The sequence below is a fragment of the Peromyscus maniculatus genome, chromosome 4 (assembly GCF_049852395.1).
Source record: "Peromyscus maniculatus bairdii isolate BWxNUB_F1_BW_parent chromosome 4, HU_Pman_BW_mat_3.1, whole genome shotgun sequence".
NCBI classification, from domain to species: Eukaryota; Metazoa; Chordata; class Mammalia; order Rodentia; family Cricetidae; genus Peromyscus; species Peromyscus maniculatus.
The window spans coordinates 61,504,255-61,520,301 of NC_134855.1; the positions used below are offsets into that span (position 1 = coordinate 61,504,255).

General features: G+C 56.8%; 8 pseudogenes; all 8 read right to left on the minus strand.

Annotated features, from left to right (window-relative positions):
- Positions 1–992: 992 nt before the first annotated feature.
- Positions 993–1,691, minus strand: LOC143272600 (chromatin target of PRMT1 protein pseudogene; annotated as a pseudogene).
- A 1,205-nt stretch (positions 1,692–2,896) lies between these two features.
- On the minus strand, positions 2,897–3,595 carry LOC143272601 (chromatin target of PRMT1 protein pseudogene; annotated as a pseudogene).
- Positions 3,596–4,786: 1,191 nt separating this feature from the next.
- Positions 4,787–5,485, minus strand: LOC143272602 (chromatin target of PRMT1 protein pseudogene; annotated as a pseudogene).
- Positions 5,486–6,672: 1,187 nt separating this feature from the next.
- LOC143272603 (chromatin target of PRMT1 protein pseudogene) lies at positions 6,673–7,371 on the minus strand (annotated as a pseudogene).
- A 1,191-nt stretch (positions 7,372–8,562) lies between these two features.
- LOC143272604 (chromatin target of PRMT1 protein pseudogene) lies at positions 8,563–9,261 on the minus strand (annotated as a pseudogene).
- Positions 9,262–10,433: 1,172 nt separating this feature from the next.
- Positions 10,434–11,132, minus strand: LOC143272605 (chromatin target of PRMT1 protein pseudogene; annotated as a pseudogene).
- Positions 11,133–12,306: 1,174 nt separating this feature from the next.
- On the minus strand, positions 12,307–13,005 carry LOC143272606 (chromatin target of PRMT1 protein pseudogene; annotated as a pseudogene).
- A 1,198-nt stretch (positions 13,006–14,203) lies between these two features.
- Positions 14,204–14,902, minus strand: LOC143272607 (chromatin target of PRMT1 protein pseudogene; annotated as a pseudogene).
- Positions 14,903–16,047: the final 1,145 nt, after the last annotated feature.

The following is a 16,047-nucleotide window of genomic DNA, read 5'->3' on the forward strand; positions in this document are numbered from 1 at the left end:
ACTGGATGGATGTGTCCTCTGATCCTGGACCAAACTTTAATTGATACTCAGGCTATCACCACATTTCTGCCCCACCACCAACTCCACCCCACCCATCCCCAAACACACACCCAACACACACACACACACACACACACACACACACACACACACACACACACACACATGTATATAAGGAGGAGAGTAACAAGAGTTTAATCCACTGCCTGGCTGTGTGCACTGATCCTCGGCCAAGCTTTTATTGATACACAGTATATCGCCACATTTCTGCCCCACCGCCAACCCCACCCCATCCAACCACGAAACCACTCCCCAAACAACACACACACACACACACACACACACACACACACACACACACACACACACATTTAGGAGGAGAGAATTAACAGAAGTTTAATCCACTGCCTGTCTGTGTCATCTGATGCTCCACCAAGCTTTAATTGATACACAAGATACCACCACATTCCTGCCCCACCCCCAACACCTCTCCACCCAACCCCGAACCCACTCACCAACCAACACACACGCACACAAACACACACACACACACACACACACACACACATTTATTTATTTATTTATTTATTTATTTATTTATTTATTTATTTATTTATGGGGAGGAGATTAACAAAAGTTTAATCCACTGCCTGGCTGTGTCCTCTGATCCTCGGCCAAGCTTTTATTGATACACAGTATATCACCACATTTCTGCCCCACACAACCCCAACCCCAAAAACCCCGAACCCACACCCCAACCAACATATGTTTATTTTTTTAGGGGGAGGAGAGTAACAAAAGTAGTCCACAACCAAAATGCAAGAAAAACCATTTATTGTGAGCGTATACAACATGTACCGTCAAGCATTACATCAAAGAAACGCGCCTGTGGTGACAGTTCCTCCCAGCAGCCCTCGGGTTTCTCCTCGTGTTTTCTCCTGGTGATTTTGGCAGAGATGTGGTGACTTGAACAAGAGTCCAAGAGGCGGGCGTCAGTCACAGGTCTCAGGAGCCGCCTCTGCCATGTAGGCATCCAATTCAGCATCCAGGGCCGCCTTGGTGTGCGACATGTATGCATCCAGTTCGGCGTCCAGCTGCTCCTCGGTCAGTCCGGGGCGAGCGAGGGCACCTCTCCGTCGGCCCCTTCCGCGTCCCCGCCCACCGCCACGTCCTCGGCCTCCAAAAGCCCCTCTTCCACGACCAAACACGGCCCGACCTGGGGGTGGCATCCTGCCCCCGGGCGGGGCCCTGGCGGCAGGTGCCCCACCTAGTCCTCCTCCTTGGGGCACATCTGTCTCGGCGATGGCTGCGCCTCTTCCTCCTTTCGCTCCCCTGGCCACGGCACCCATGGGACCTCCTAAACGGACTTGGATGCTCCTCTCACCCGGGCGCCCCTCGAAGCCCTGCCTAGGATTTAACGCTGCCTGGACAGAGGGTCTCTTCTCCATCTGCAGGGCCAGTCTTCTGTTTCTGGCACTGCCCAGCAGCTGTTGCCGCCTCTTCGAGGCCCGGACGTTGCCCGCCATTGGCTCTGGCAGTCTGTTCTTCCGCAATAGAGCAAAACGCTCATTGAGAGACATCTTGGTGGTGCCTCTGAGCACAACTCTGCGCACTGGACCTGCGGGCCTCTTCAGATCCTGAGAATCCAGGGAGGTTAGCTGCCCGGCGGGTACGAGGCGAAGCTCTCTCATCGTGGCTTGGCTCTCTAGAGCGGCCGGCCCTCTCCTGCCTTTCGTCTGTGCCACCAAAGCTGGCACCGCCAACCCCGCCGCCGCCTGGTGTCCAAAGCAAAGTCCCAGGAGGGTGGGTGGAGAGTCCGGCCTCCTGCAGCACCCGCACAGGTGAGCGGCTTTGGCGGCTTTTCGGGAACCGGTGCCCCAAAAGTCCGATCAAAGAGGGCGCTCCGATCCTAACTGGTCTTAATAAGAACCCGGGGCCAGATATCTGGGGTGAACACCCAAGGGTCAGAGAGACAGAGGACCAAGCCCCGGCCACTTCTCACCAGTGCACCAGTCCTCCGACTCGACGCCTGGGAGTGCTCAGTCCAAAAGGCCTGGAGTTCCTGTCTCCTCCCGCCTTTTATACCCTTCTGGGCCACGTCACTTCCTCCTTCGAGCTGGGCGTGGTGATCACGTGACGCCCAAGGACTAGGATTAAGGGTGTGCCACCACCCTGGGGCGCTGTTACTCTCCTACACTGAGACCATCCCCTGTGGTCCAGGGTGGCTTCGAACCCTCTCTCCGGAGCTAGGAGGAAAGGCGTGTGCCATACCACCTGGCCCATACGTTTAATATACTGGCTGGCTGTGTCCACTCATCCGGGACCAAGCTTTAATTGATACACAGGATACCACCACATTCCTGCCCCACCCCCAACACCTCTCCACCCAACCCCGAACCCACTCACCAACCAACACACACGCACACAACACACACACACACACACAAACACACACACACACACACACACACACACACACATTTATTTATTTATTTATTTATTTATTTATTTATTTATTTATGGGGAGGAGATTAACAAAAGTTTAATCCACTGCCTGGCTGTGTCCTCTGATCCTCGGCCAAGCTTTTATTGATACACAGTATATCACCACATTTCTGCCCCACACAACCCCAACCCCAAAAACCCCGAACCCACACCCCAACCAACATATGTTTATTTTTTTAGGGGGAGGAGAGTAACAAAAGTAGTCCACAACCAAAATGCAAGAAAAACCATTTATTGTGAGCGTATACAACATGTACCGTCAAGCATTACATCAAAGAAACGCGCCTGTGGTGACAGTTCCTCCCAGCAGCCCTCGGGTTTCTCCTCGTGTTTTCTCCTGGTGATTTTGGCAGAGATGTGGTGACTTGAACAAGAGTCCAAGAGGCGGGCGTCAGTCACAGGTCTCAGGAGCCGCCTCTGCCATGTAGGCATCCAATTCAGCATCCAGGGCCGCCTTGGTGTGCGACATGTATGCATCCAGTTCGGCGTCCAGCTGCTCCTCGGTCAGTCCGGGGCGAGCGAGGGCACCTCTCCGTCGGCCCCTTCCGCGTCCCCGCCCACCGCCACGTCCTCGGCCTCCAAAAGCCCCTCTTCCACGACCAAACACGGCCCGACCTGGGGGTGGCATCCTGCCCCCGGGCGGGGCCCTGGCGGCAGGTGCCCCACCTAGTCCTCCTCCTTGGGGCACATCTGTCTCGGCGATGGCTGCGCCTCTTCCTCCTTTCGCTCCCCTGGCCACGGCACCCATGGGACCTCCTAAACGGACTTGGATGCTCCTCTCACCCGGGCGCCCCTCGAAGCCCTGCCTAGGATTTAACGCTGCCTGGACAGAGGGTCTCTTCTCCATCTGCAGGGCCAGTCTTCTGTTTCTGGCACTGCCCAGCAGCTGTTGCCGCCTCTTCGAGGCCCGGACGTTGCCCGCCATTGGCTCTGGCAGTCTGTTCTTCCGCAATAGAGCAAAACGCTCATTGAGAGACATCTTGGTGGTGCCTCTGAGCACAACTCTGCGCACTGGACCTGCGGGCCTCTTCAGATCCTGAGAATCCAGGGAGGTTAGCTGCCCGGCGGGTACGAGGCGAAGCTCTCTCATCGTGGCTTGGCTCTCTAGAGCGGCCGGCCCTCTCCTGCCTTTCGTCTGTGCCACCAAAGCTGGCACCGCCAACCCCGCCGCCGCCTGGTGTCCAAAGCAAAGTCCCAGGAGGGTGGGTGGAGAGTCCGGCCTCCTGCAGCACCCGCACAGGTGAGCGGCTTTGGCGGCTTTTCGGGAACCGGTGCCCCAAAAGTCCGATCAAAGAGGGCGCTCCGATCCTAACTGGTCTTAATAAGAACCCGGGGCCAGATATCTGGGGTGAACACCCAAGGGTCAGAGAGACAGAGGACCAAGCCCCGGCCACTTCTCACCAGTGCACCAGTCCTCCGACTCGACGCCTGGGAGTGCTCAGTCCAAAAGGCCTGGAGTTCCTGTCTCCTCCCGCCTTTTATACCCTTCTGGGCCACGTCACTTCCTCCTTCGAGCTGGGCGTGGTGATCACGTGACGCCCAAGGACTAGGATTAAGGGTGTGCCACCACCCTGGGGCGCTGTTACTCTCCTACACTGAGACCATCCCCTGTGGTCCAGGGTGGCTTCGAACCCTCTCTCCGGAGCTAGGAGGAAAGGCGTGTGCCATACCACCTGGCCCATACGTTTAATATACTGGCTGGCTGTGTCCACTCATCCGGGACCAAGCTTTAATTGATACACAGGATACCACCACATTCCTGCCCCACCCCCAACACCTCTCCACCCAACCCCGAACCCACTCACCAACCAACACACACGCACACAACACACACACACACACACACACACACACACACACACACACATACACACACATTTATTTATTTATTTAATTATTTATTTATTGGGAGGAGATTAACAAAAGTTTAATCCACTGCCTGGCTGTGTCCTCTGATCCTCGGCCAAGCTTTTATTGATACACAGTATATCACCACATTTCTGCCCCACACAACCCCAACCCCAAAAACCCCGAACCCACACCCCAACCAACATATGTTTATTTTTTTAGGGGGAGGAGAGTAACAAAAGTAGTCCACAACCAAAATGCAAGAAAAACCATTTATTGTGAGCGTATACAACATGTACCGTCAAGCATTACATCAAAGAAACGCGCCAGTTGTGACAGTTCCTCCCAGCAGCCTTCCGGTTACTCCTCCTTTTTCCTCCTGGTGATTTTGGCAGAGATGTGGTGACTTGAACAAGAGTCCAAGAGGCGGGCGTCAGTCACAGGTCTCAGGAGCCGCCTCTGCCATGTAGGCATCCAATTCAGCATCCAGGGCCGCCTTGGTGTGCGACATGTATGCATCCAGTTCGGCGTCCAGCTGCTCCTCGGTCAGTCCGGGGCGAGCGAGGGCACCTCTCCGTCGGCCCCTTCCGCGTCCCCGCCCACCGCCACGTCCTCGGCCTCCAAAAGCCCCTCTTCCACGACCAAACACGGCCCGACCTGGGGGTGGCATCCTGCCCCCGGGCGGGGCCCTGGCGGCAGGTGCCCCACCTAGTCCTCCTCCTTGGGGCACATCTGTCTCGGCGATGGCTGCGCCTCTTCCTCCTTTCGCTCCCCTGGCCACGGCACCCATGGGACCTCCTAAACGGACTTGGATGCTCCTCTCACCCGGGCGCCCCTCGAAGCCCTGCCTAGGATTTAACGCTGCCTGGACAGAGGGTCTCTTCTCCATCTGCAGGGCCAGTCTTCTGTTTCTGGCACTGCCCAGCAGCTGTTGCCGCCTCTTCGAGGCCCGGACGTTGCCCGCCATTGGCTCTGGCAGTCTGTTCTTCCGCAATAGAGCAAAACGCTCATTGAGAGACATCTTGGTGGTGCCTCTGAGCACAACTCTGCGCACTGGACCTGCGGGCCTCTTCAGATCCTGAGAATCCAGGGAGGTTAGCTGCCCGGCGGGTACGAGGCGAAGCTCTCTCATCGTGGCTTGGCTCTCTAGAGCGGCCGGCCCTCTCCTGCCTTTCGTCTGTGCCACCAAAGCTGGCACCGCCAACCCCGCCGCCGCCTGGTGTCCAAAGCAAAGTCCCAGGAGGGTGGGTGGAGAGTCCGGCCTCCTGCAGCACCCGCACAGGTGAGCGGCTTTGGCGGCTTTTCGGGAACCGGTGCCCCAAAAGTCCGATCAAAGAGGGCGCTCCGATCCTAACTGGTCTTAATAAGAACCCGGGGCCAGATATCTGGGGTGAACACCCAAGGGTCAGAGAGACAGAGGACCAAGCCCCGGCCACTTCTCACCAGTGCACCAGTCCTCCGACTCGACGCCTGGGAGTGCTCAGTCCAAAAGGCCTGGAGTTCCTGTCTCCTCCCGCCTTTTATACCCTTCTGGGCCACGTCACTTCCTCCTTCGAGCTGGGCGTGGTGATCACGTGACGCCCAAGGACTAGGATTAAGGGTGTGCCACCACCCTGGGGCGCTGTTACTCTCCTACACTGAGACCATCCCCTGTGGTCCAGGGTGGCTTCGAACCCTCTCTCCGGAGCTAGGAGGAAAGGCGTGTGCCATACCACCTGGCCCATACGTTTAATATACTGGCTGGCTGTGTCCACTCATCCGGGACCAAGCTTTAATTGATACACAGGATACCACCACATTCCTGCCCCACCCCCAACACCTCTCCACCCAACCCCGAACCCACTCACCAACCAACACACACGCACACAACACACACACACACACACACACACACACACACACACATACACACACATTTATTTATTTATTTAATTATTTATTTATTGGGAGGAGATTAACAAAAGTTTAATCCACTGCCTGGCTGTGTCCTCTGATCCTCGGCCAAGCTTTTATTGATACACAGTATATCACCACATTTCTGCCCCACACAACCCCAACCCCAAAAACCCCGAACCCACACCCCAACCAACATATGTTTATTTTTTTAGGGGGAGGAGAGTAACAAAAGTAGTCCACAACCAAAATGCAAGAAAAACCATTTATTGTGAGCGTATACAACATGTACCGTCAAGCATTACATCAAAGAAACGCGCCAGTTGTGACAGTTCCTCCCAGCAGCCTTCCGGTTACTCCTCCTTTTTCCTCCTGGTGATTTTGGCAGAGATGTGGTGACTTGAACAAGAGTCCAAGAGGCGGGCGTCAGTCACAGGTCTCAGGAGCCGCCTCTGCCATGTAGGCATCCAATTCAGCATCCAGGGCCGCCTTGGTGTGCGACATGTATGCATCCAGTTCGGCGTCCAGCTGCTCCTCGGTCAGTCCGGGGCGAGCGAGGGCACCTCTCCGTCGGCCCCTTCCGCGTCCCCGCCCACCGCCACGTCCTCGGCCTCCAAAAGCCCCTCTTCCACGACCAAACACGGCCCGACCTGGGGGTGGCATCCTGCCCCCGGGCGGGGCCCTGGCGGCAGGTGCCCCACCTAGTCCTCCTCCTTGGGGCACATCTGTCTCGGCGATGGCTGCGCCTCTTCCTCCTTTCGCTCCCCTGGCCACGGCACCCATGGGACCTCCTAAACGGACTTGGATGCTCCTCTCACCCGGGCGCCCCTCGAAGCCCTGCCTAGGATTTAACGCTGCCTGGACAGAGGGTCTCTTCTCCATCTGCAGGGCCAGTCTTCTGTTTCTGGCACTGCCCAGCAGCTGTTGCCGCCTCTTCGAGGCCCGGACGTTGCCCGCCATTGGCTCTGGCAGTCTGTTCTTCCGCAATAGAGCAAAACGCTCATTGAGAGACATCTTGGTGGTGCCTCTGAGCACAACTCTGCGCACTGGACCTGCGGGCCTCTTCAGATCCTGAGAATCCAGGGAGGTTAGCTGCCCGGCGGGTACGAGGCGAAGCTCTCTCATCGTGGCTTGGCTCTCTAGAGCGGCCGGCCCTCTCCTGCCTTTCGTCTGTGCCACCAAAGCTGGCACCGCCAACCCCGCCGCCGCCTGGTGTCCAAAGCAAAGTCCCAGGAGGGTGGGTGGAGAGTCCGGCCTCCTGCAGCACCCGCACAGGTGAGCGGCTTTGGCGGCTTTTCGGGAACCGGTGCCCCAAAAGTCCGATCAAAGAGGGCGCTCCGATCCTAACTGGTCTTAATAAGAACCCGGGGCCAGATATCTGGGGTGAACACCCAAGGGTCAGAGAGACAGAGGACCAAGCCCCGGCCACTTCTCACCAGTGCACCAGTCCTCCGACTCGACGCCTGGGAGTGCTCAGTCCAAAAGGCCTGGAGTTCCTGTCTCCTCCCGCCTTTTATACCCTTCTGGGCCACGTCACTTCCTCCTTCGAGCTGGGCGTGGTGATCACGTGACGCCCAAGGACTAGGATTAAGGGTGTGCCACCACCCTGGGGCGCTGTTACTCTCCTACACTGAGACCATCCCCTGTGGTCCAGGGTGGCTTCGAACCCTCTCTCCGGAGCTAGGAGGAAAGGCGTGTGCCATACCACCTGGCCCATACGTTTAATATACTGGCTGGCTGTGTCCACTCATCCGGGACCAAGCTTTAATTGATACACAGGATACCACCACATTCCTGCCCCACCCCCAACACCTCTCCACCCAACCCCGAACCCACTCACCAACCAACACACACGCACACAACACACACACACACACACACATACACACACATTTATTTATTTATTTATTTATTTATTTATTTATTTATTTATTTATATATTGGGAGGAGATTAACAAAAGTTTAATCCACTGCCTGGCTGTGTCCTCTGATCCTCGGCCAAGCTTTTATTGATACACAGTATATCACCACATTTCTGCCCCACACAACCCCAACCCCAAAAACCCCGAACCCACACCCCAACCAACATATGTTTATTTTTTTAGGGGGAGGAGAGTAACAAAAGTAGTCCACAACCAAAATGCAAGAAAAACCATTTATTTTGAGCGTATACAACATGTACCGTCAAGCATTACATCAAAGAAACGCGCCTGTGGTAACAGTTCCTCCCAGCAGCCCTCGGGTTTCTCCTCGTGTTTTCTCCTGGTGATTTTGGCAGAGATGTGGTGACTTGAACAAGAGTCCAAGAGGCGGGCGTCAGTCACAGGTCTCAGGAGCCGCCTCTGCCATGTAGGCATCCAATTCAGCATCCAGGGCCGCCTTGGTGTGCGACATGTATGCATCCAGTTCGGCGTCCAGCTGCTCCTCGGTCAGTCCGGGGCGAGCGAGGGCACCTCTCCGTCGGCCCCTTCCGCGTCCCCGCCCACCGCCACGTCCTCGGCCTCCAAAAGCCCCTCTTCCACGACCAAACACGGCCCGACCTGGGGGTGGCATCCTGCCCCCGGGCGGGGCCCTGGCGGCAGGTGCCCCACCTAGTCCTCCTCCTTGGGGCACATCTGTCTCGGCGATGGCTGCGCCTCTTCCTCCTTTCGCTCCCCTGGCCACGGCACCCATGGGACCTCCTAAACGGACTTGGATGCTCCTCTCACCCGGGCGCCCCTCGAAGCCCTGCCTAGGATTTAACGCTGCCTGGACAGAGGGTCTCTTCTCCATCTGCAGGGCCAGTCTTCTGTTTCTGGCACTGCCCAGCAGCTGTTGCCGCCTCTTCGAGGCCCGGACGTTGCCCGCCATTGGCTCTGGCAGTCTGTTCTTCCGCAATAGAGCAAAACGCTCATTGAGAGACATCTTGGTGGTGCCTCTGAGCACAACTCTGCGCACTGGACCTGCGGGCCTCTTCAGATCCTGAGAATCCAGGGAGGTTAGCTGCCCGGCGGGTACGAGGCGAAGCTCTCTCATCGTGGCTTGGCTCTCTAGAGCGGCCGGCCCTCTCCTGCCTTTCGTCTGTGCCACCAAAGCTGGCACCGCCAACCCCGCCGCCGCCTGGTGTCCAAAGCAAAGTCCCAGGAGGGTGGGTGGAGAGTCCGGCCTCCTGCAGCACCCGCACAGGTGAGCGGCTTTGGCGGCTTTTCGGGAACCGGTGCCCCAAAAGTCCGATCAAAGAGGGCGCTCCGATCCTAACTGGTCTTAATAAGAACCCGGGGCCAGATATCTGGGGTGAACACCCAAGGGTCAGAGAGACAGAGGACCAAGCCCCGGCCACTTCTCACCAGTGCACCAGTCCTCCGACTCGACGCCTGGGAGTGCTCAGTCCAAAAGGCCTGGAGTTCCTGTCTCCTCCCGCCTTTTATACCCTTCTGGGCCACGTCACTTCCTCCTTCGAGCTGGGCGTGGTGATCACGTGACGCCCAAGGACTAGGATTAAGGGTGTGCCACCACCCTGGGGCGCTGTTACTCTCCTACACTGAGACCATCCCCTGTGGTCCAGGGTGGCTTCGAACCCTCTCTCCGGAGCTAGGAGGAAAGGCGTGTGCCATACCACCTGGCCCATACGTTTAATATACTGGCTGGCTGTGTCCACTCATCCGGGACCAAGCTTTAATTGATACACAGGATACCACCACATTCCTGCCCCACCCCCAACACCTCTCCACCCAACCCCGAACCCACTCACCAACCAACACACACGCACACAAACACACACACACACACACACACACATACACACACATTTATTTATTTATTTATTTATTTATTGGGAGGAGATTAACAAAAGTTTAATCCACTGCCTGGCTGTGTCCTCTGATCCTCGGCCAAGCTTTTATTGATACACAGTATATCACCACATTTCTGCCCCACACAACCCCAACCCCAAAAACCCCGAACCCACACCCCAACCAACATATGTTTATTTTTTTAGGGGGAGGAGAGTAACAAAAGTAGTCCACAACCAAAATGCAAGAAAAACCATTTATTGTGAGCGTATACAACATGTACCGTCAAGCATTACATCAAAGAAACGCGCCTGTGGTGACAGTTCCTCCCAGCAGCCCTCGGGTTTCTCCTCGTGTTTTCTCCTGGTGATTTTGGCAGAGATGTGGTGACTTGAACAAGAGTCCAAGAGGCGGGCGTCAGTCACAGGTCTCAGGAGCCGCCTCTGCCATGTAGGCATCCAATTCAGCATCCAGGGCCGCCTTGGTGTGCGACATGTATGCATCCAGTTCGGCGTCCAGCTGCTCCTCGGTCAGTCCGGGGCGAGCGAGGGCACCTCTCCGTCGGCCCCTTCCGCGTCCCCGCCCACCGCCACGTCCTCGGCCTCCAAAAGCCCCTCTTCCACGACCAAACACGGCCCGACCTGGGGGTGGCATCCTGCCCCCGGGCGGGGCCCTGGCGGCAGGTGCCCCACCTAGTCCTCCTCCTTGGGGCACATCTGTCTCGGCGATGGCTGCGCCTCTTCCTCCTTTCGCTCCCCTGGCCACGGCACCCATGGGACCTCCTAAACGGACTTGGATGCTCCTCTCACCCGGGCGCCCCTCGAAGCCCTGCCTAGGATTTAACGCTGCCTGGACAGAGGGTCTCTTCTCCATCTGCAGGGCCAGTCTTCTGTTTCTGGCACTGCCCAGCAGCTGTTGCCGCCTCTTCGAGGCCCGGACGTTGCCCGCCATTGGCTCTGGCAGTCTGTTCTTCCGCAATAGAGCAAAACGCTCATTGAGAGACATCTTGGTGGTGCCTCTGAGCACAACTCTGCGCACTGGCCCTGCGGGCCTCTTCAGATCCTGAGAATCCAGGGAGGTTAGCTGCCCGGCGGGTACGAGGCGAAGCTCTCTCATCGTGGCTTGGCTCTCTAGAGCGGCCGGCCCTCTCCTGCCTTTCGTCTGTGCCACCAAAGCTGGCACCGCCAACCCCGCCGCCGCCTGGTGTCCAAAGCAAAGTCCCAGGAGGGTGGGTGGAGAGTCCGGCCTCCTGCAGCACCCGCACAGGTGAGCAGCTTTGGCGGCTTTTCGGGAACCGGTGCCCCAAAAGTCCGATCAAAGAGGGCGCTCCGATCCTAACTGGTCTTAATAAGAACCCGGGGCCAGATATCTGGGGTGAACACCCAAGGGTCAGAGAGACAGAGGACCAAGCCCCGGCCACTTCTCACCAGTGCACCAGTCCTCCGACTCGACGCCTGGGAGTGCTCAGTCCAAAAGGCCTGGAGTTCCTGTCTCCTCCCGCCTTTTATACCCTTCTGGGCCACGTCACTTCCTCCTTCGAGCTGGGCGTGGTGATCACGTGACGCCCAAGGACTAGGATTAAGGGTGTGCCACCACCCTGGGGCGCTGTTACTCTCCTACACTGAGACCATCCCCTGTGGTCCAGGGTGGCTTCGAACCCTCTCTCCGGAGCTAGGAGGAAAGGCGTGTGCCATACCACCTGGCCCATACGTTTAATATACTGGCTGGCTGTGTCCACTCATCCGGGACCAAGCTTTAATTGATATACAGGATACCACCACATTCCTGCCCCACCCCCAACACCTCTCCACCCAACCCCGAACCCACTCACCAACCAACACACGCACACAAACACACACACACACACACACACACATACACACACATTTATTTATTTATTTATTTATTTATTTATTGGGAGGAGATTAACAAAAGTTTAATCCACTGCCTGGCTGTGTCCTCTGATCCTCGGCCAAGCTTTTATTGATACACAGTATATCACCACATTTCTGCCCCACACAACCCCAACCCCAAAAACCCCGAACCCACACCCCAACCAACATATGTTTATTTTTTTAGGGGGAGGAGAGTAACAAAAGTAGTCCACAACCAAAATGCAAGAAAAACCATTTATTGTGAGCGTATACAACATGTACCGTCAAGCATTACATCAAAGAAACGCGCCTGTGGTGACAGTTCCTCCCAGCAGCCCTCGGGTTTCTCCTCCTTTTTCCTCCTGGTGATTTTGGCAGAGATGTGGTGACTTGAACAAGAGTCCAAGAGGCGGGCGTCAGTCACAGGTCTCAGGAGCCGCCTCTGCCATGTAGGCATCCAATTCAGCATCCAGGGCCGCCTTGGTGTGCGACATGTATGCATCCAGTTCGGCGTCCAGCTGCTCCTCGGTCAGTCCGGGGCGAGCGAGGGCACCTCTCCGTCGGCCCCTTCCGCGTCCCCGCCCACCGCCACGTCCTCGGCCTCCAAAAGCCCCTCTTCCACGACCAAACACGGCCCGACCTGGGGGTGGCATCCTGCCCCCGGGCGGGGCCCTGGCGGCAGGTGCCCCACCTAGTCCTCCTCCTTGGGGCACATCTGTCTCGGCGATGGCTGCGCCTCTTCCTCCTTTCGCTCCCCTGGCCACGGCACCCATGGGACCTCCTAAACGGACTTGGATGCTCCTCTCACCCGGGCGCCCCTCGAAGCCCTGCCTAGGATTTAACGCTGCCTGGACAGAGGGTCTCTTCTCCATCTGCAGGGCCAGTCTTCTGTTTCTGGCACTGCCCAGCAGCTGTTGCCGCCTCTTCGAGGCCCGGACGTTGCCCGCCATTGGCTCTGGCAGTCTGTTCTTCCGCAATAGAGCAAAACGCTCATTGAGAGACATCTTGGTGGTGCCTCTGAGCACAACTCTGCGCACTGGACCTGCGGGCCTCTTCAGATCCTGAGAATCCAGGGAGGTTAGCTGCCCGGCGGGTACGAGGCGAAGCTCTCTCATCGTGGCTTGGCTCTCTAGAGCGGCCGGCCCTCTCCTGCCTTTCGTCTGTGCCACCAAAGCTGGCACCGCCAACCCCGCCGCCGCCTGGTGTCCAAAGCAAAGTCCCAGGAGGGTGGGTGGAGAGTCCGGCCTCCTGCAGCACCCGCACAGGTGAGCGGCTTTGGCGGCTTTTCGGGAACCGGTGCCCCAAAAGTCCGATCAAAGAGGGCGCTCCGATCCTAACTGGTCTTAATAAGAACCCGGGGCCAGATATCTGGGGTGAACACCCAAGGGTCAGAGAGACAGAGGACCAAGCCCCGGCCACTTCTCACCAGTGCACCAGTCCTCCGACTCGACGCCTGGGAGTGCTCAGTCCAAAAGGCCTGGAGTTCCTGTCTCCTCCCGCCTTTTATACCCTTCTGGGCCACGTCACTTCCTCCTTCGAGCTGGGCGTGGTGATCACGTGACGCCCAAGGACTAGGATTAAGGGTGTGCCACCACCCTGGGGCGCTGTTACTCTCCTACACTGAGACCATCCCCTGTGGTCCAGGGTGGCTTCGAACCCTCTCTCCGGAGCTAGGAGGAAAGGCGTGTGCCATACCACCTGGCCCATACGTTTAATATACTGGCTGGCTGTGTCCACTCATCCGGGACCAAGCTTTAATTGATACACAGGATACCACCACATTCCTGCCCCACCCCCAACACCTCTCCACCCAACCCCGAACCCACTCACCAACCAACACACACGCACACAAACACACACACACACACACACACACACACACACACACACACATTTATTTATTTATTTATTTATTTATTTATTTATTTATTTATTTATTGGGAGGAGATTAACAAAAGTTTAATCCACTGCCTGGCTGTGTCCTCTGATCCTCGGCCAAGCTTTTATTGATACACAGTATATCACCACATTTCTGCCCCACACAACCCCAACCCCAAAAACCCCGAACCCACACCCCAACCAACATATGTTTATTTTTTTAGGGGGAGGAGAGTAACAAAAGTAGTCCACAACCAAAATGCAAGAAAAACCATTTATTGTGAGCGTATACAACATGTACCGTCAAGCATTACATCAAAGAAACGCGCCTGTGGTGACAGTTCCTCCCAGCAGCCCTCGGGTTTCTCCTCGTGTTTTCTCCTGGTGATTTTGGCAGAGATGTGGTGACTTGAACAAGAGTCCAAGAGGCGGGCGTCAGTCACAGGTCTCAGGAGCCGCCTCTGCCATGTAGGCATCCAATTCAGCATCCAGGGCCGCCTTGGTGTGCGACATGTATGCATCCAGTTCGGCGTCCAGCTGCTCCTCGGTCAGTCCGGGGCGAGCGAGGGCACCTCTCCGTCGGCCCCTTCCGCGTCCCCGCCCACCGCCACGTCCTCGGCCTCCAAAAGCCCCTCTTCCACGACCAAACACGGCCCGACCTGGGGGTGGCATCCTGCCCCCGGGCGGGGCCCTGGCGGCAGGTGCCCCACCTAGTCCTCCTCCTTGGGGCACATCTGTCTCGGCGATGGCTGCGCCTCTTCCTCCTTTCGCTCCCCTGGCCACGGCACCCATGGGACCTCCTAAACGGACTTGGATGCTCCTCTCACCCGGGCGCCCCTCGAAGCCCTGCCTAGGATTTAACGCTGCCTGGACAGAGGGTCTCTTCTCCATCTGCAGGGCCAGTCTTCTGTTTCTGGCACTGCCCAGCAGCTGTTGCCGCCTCTTCGAGGCCCGGACGTTGCCCGCCATTGGCTCTGGCAGTCTGTTCTTCCGCAATAGAGCAAAACGCTCATTGAGAGACATCTTGGTGGTGCCTCTGAGCACAACTCTGCGCACTGGACCTGCGGGCCTCTTCAGATCCTGAGAATCCAGGGAGGTTAGCTGCCCGGCGGGTACGAGGCGAAGCTCTCTCATCGTGGCTTGGCTCTCTAGAGCGGCCGGCCCTCTCCTGCCTTTCGTCTGTGCCACCAAAGCTGGCACCGCCAACCCCGCCGCCGCCTGGTGTCCAAAGCAAAGTCCCAGGAGGGTGGGTGGAGAGTCCGGCCTCCTGCAGCACCCGCACAGGTGAGCGGCTTTGGCGGCTTTTCGGGAACCGGTGCCCCAAAAGTCCGATCAAAGAGGGCGCTCCGATCCTAACTGGTCTTAATAAGAACCCGGGGCCAGATATCTGGGGTGAACACCCAAGGGTCAGAGAGACAGAGGACCAAGCCCCGGCCACTTCTCACCAGTGCACCAGTCCTCCGACTCGACGCCTGGGAGTGCTCAGTCCAAAAGGCCTGGAGTTCCTGTCTCCTCCCGCCTTTTATACCCTTCTGGGCCACGTCACTTCCTCCTTCGAGCTGGGCGTGGTGATCACGTGACGCCCAAGGACTAGGATTAAGGGTGTGCCACCACCCTGGGGCGCTGTTACTCTCCTACACTGAGACCATCCCCTGTGGTCCAGGGTGGCTTCGAACCCTCTCTCCGGAGCTAGGAGGAAAGGCGTGTGCCATACCACCTGGCCCCTACGTTTAATATACTGGCTGGCTGTGTCCACTCATCCGGGACCAAGCTTTAATTGATACACAGGATACCACCACATTCCTGCCCCACCCCCAACACCTCTCCACCCAACCCCGAACCCACTCACCAACCAACACACACGCACACAAACACACACACACACACACACACACACACACACACACACACATTTATTTATTTATTTATTTATTTATTTATTTATTTATTGGGAGGAGATTAACAAAAGTTTAATCCACTGCCTGGCTGTGTCCTCTGATCCTCGGCCAAGCTTTTATTGATACACAGTATATCACCACATTTCTGCCCCACACAACCCCAACCCCAAAAACCCCGAACCCACACCCCAACCAACATATGTTTATTTTTTTAGGGGGAGGAGAGTAACAAAAGTAGTCCACAACCAAAATGCAAGAAAAACCATTTATTGTGAGCGTATACAACATGTACCGTCAAGCATTACATCAAAGAAACGCGCCTGTGGTGACAGTTCCTCCCAGCAGCCCTCGGGTTTCTCCTCGTGTTTTCTCCTGGTGATT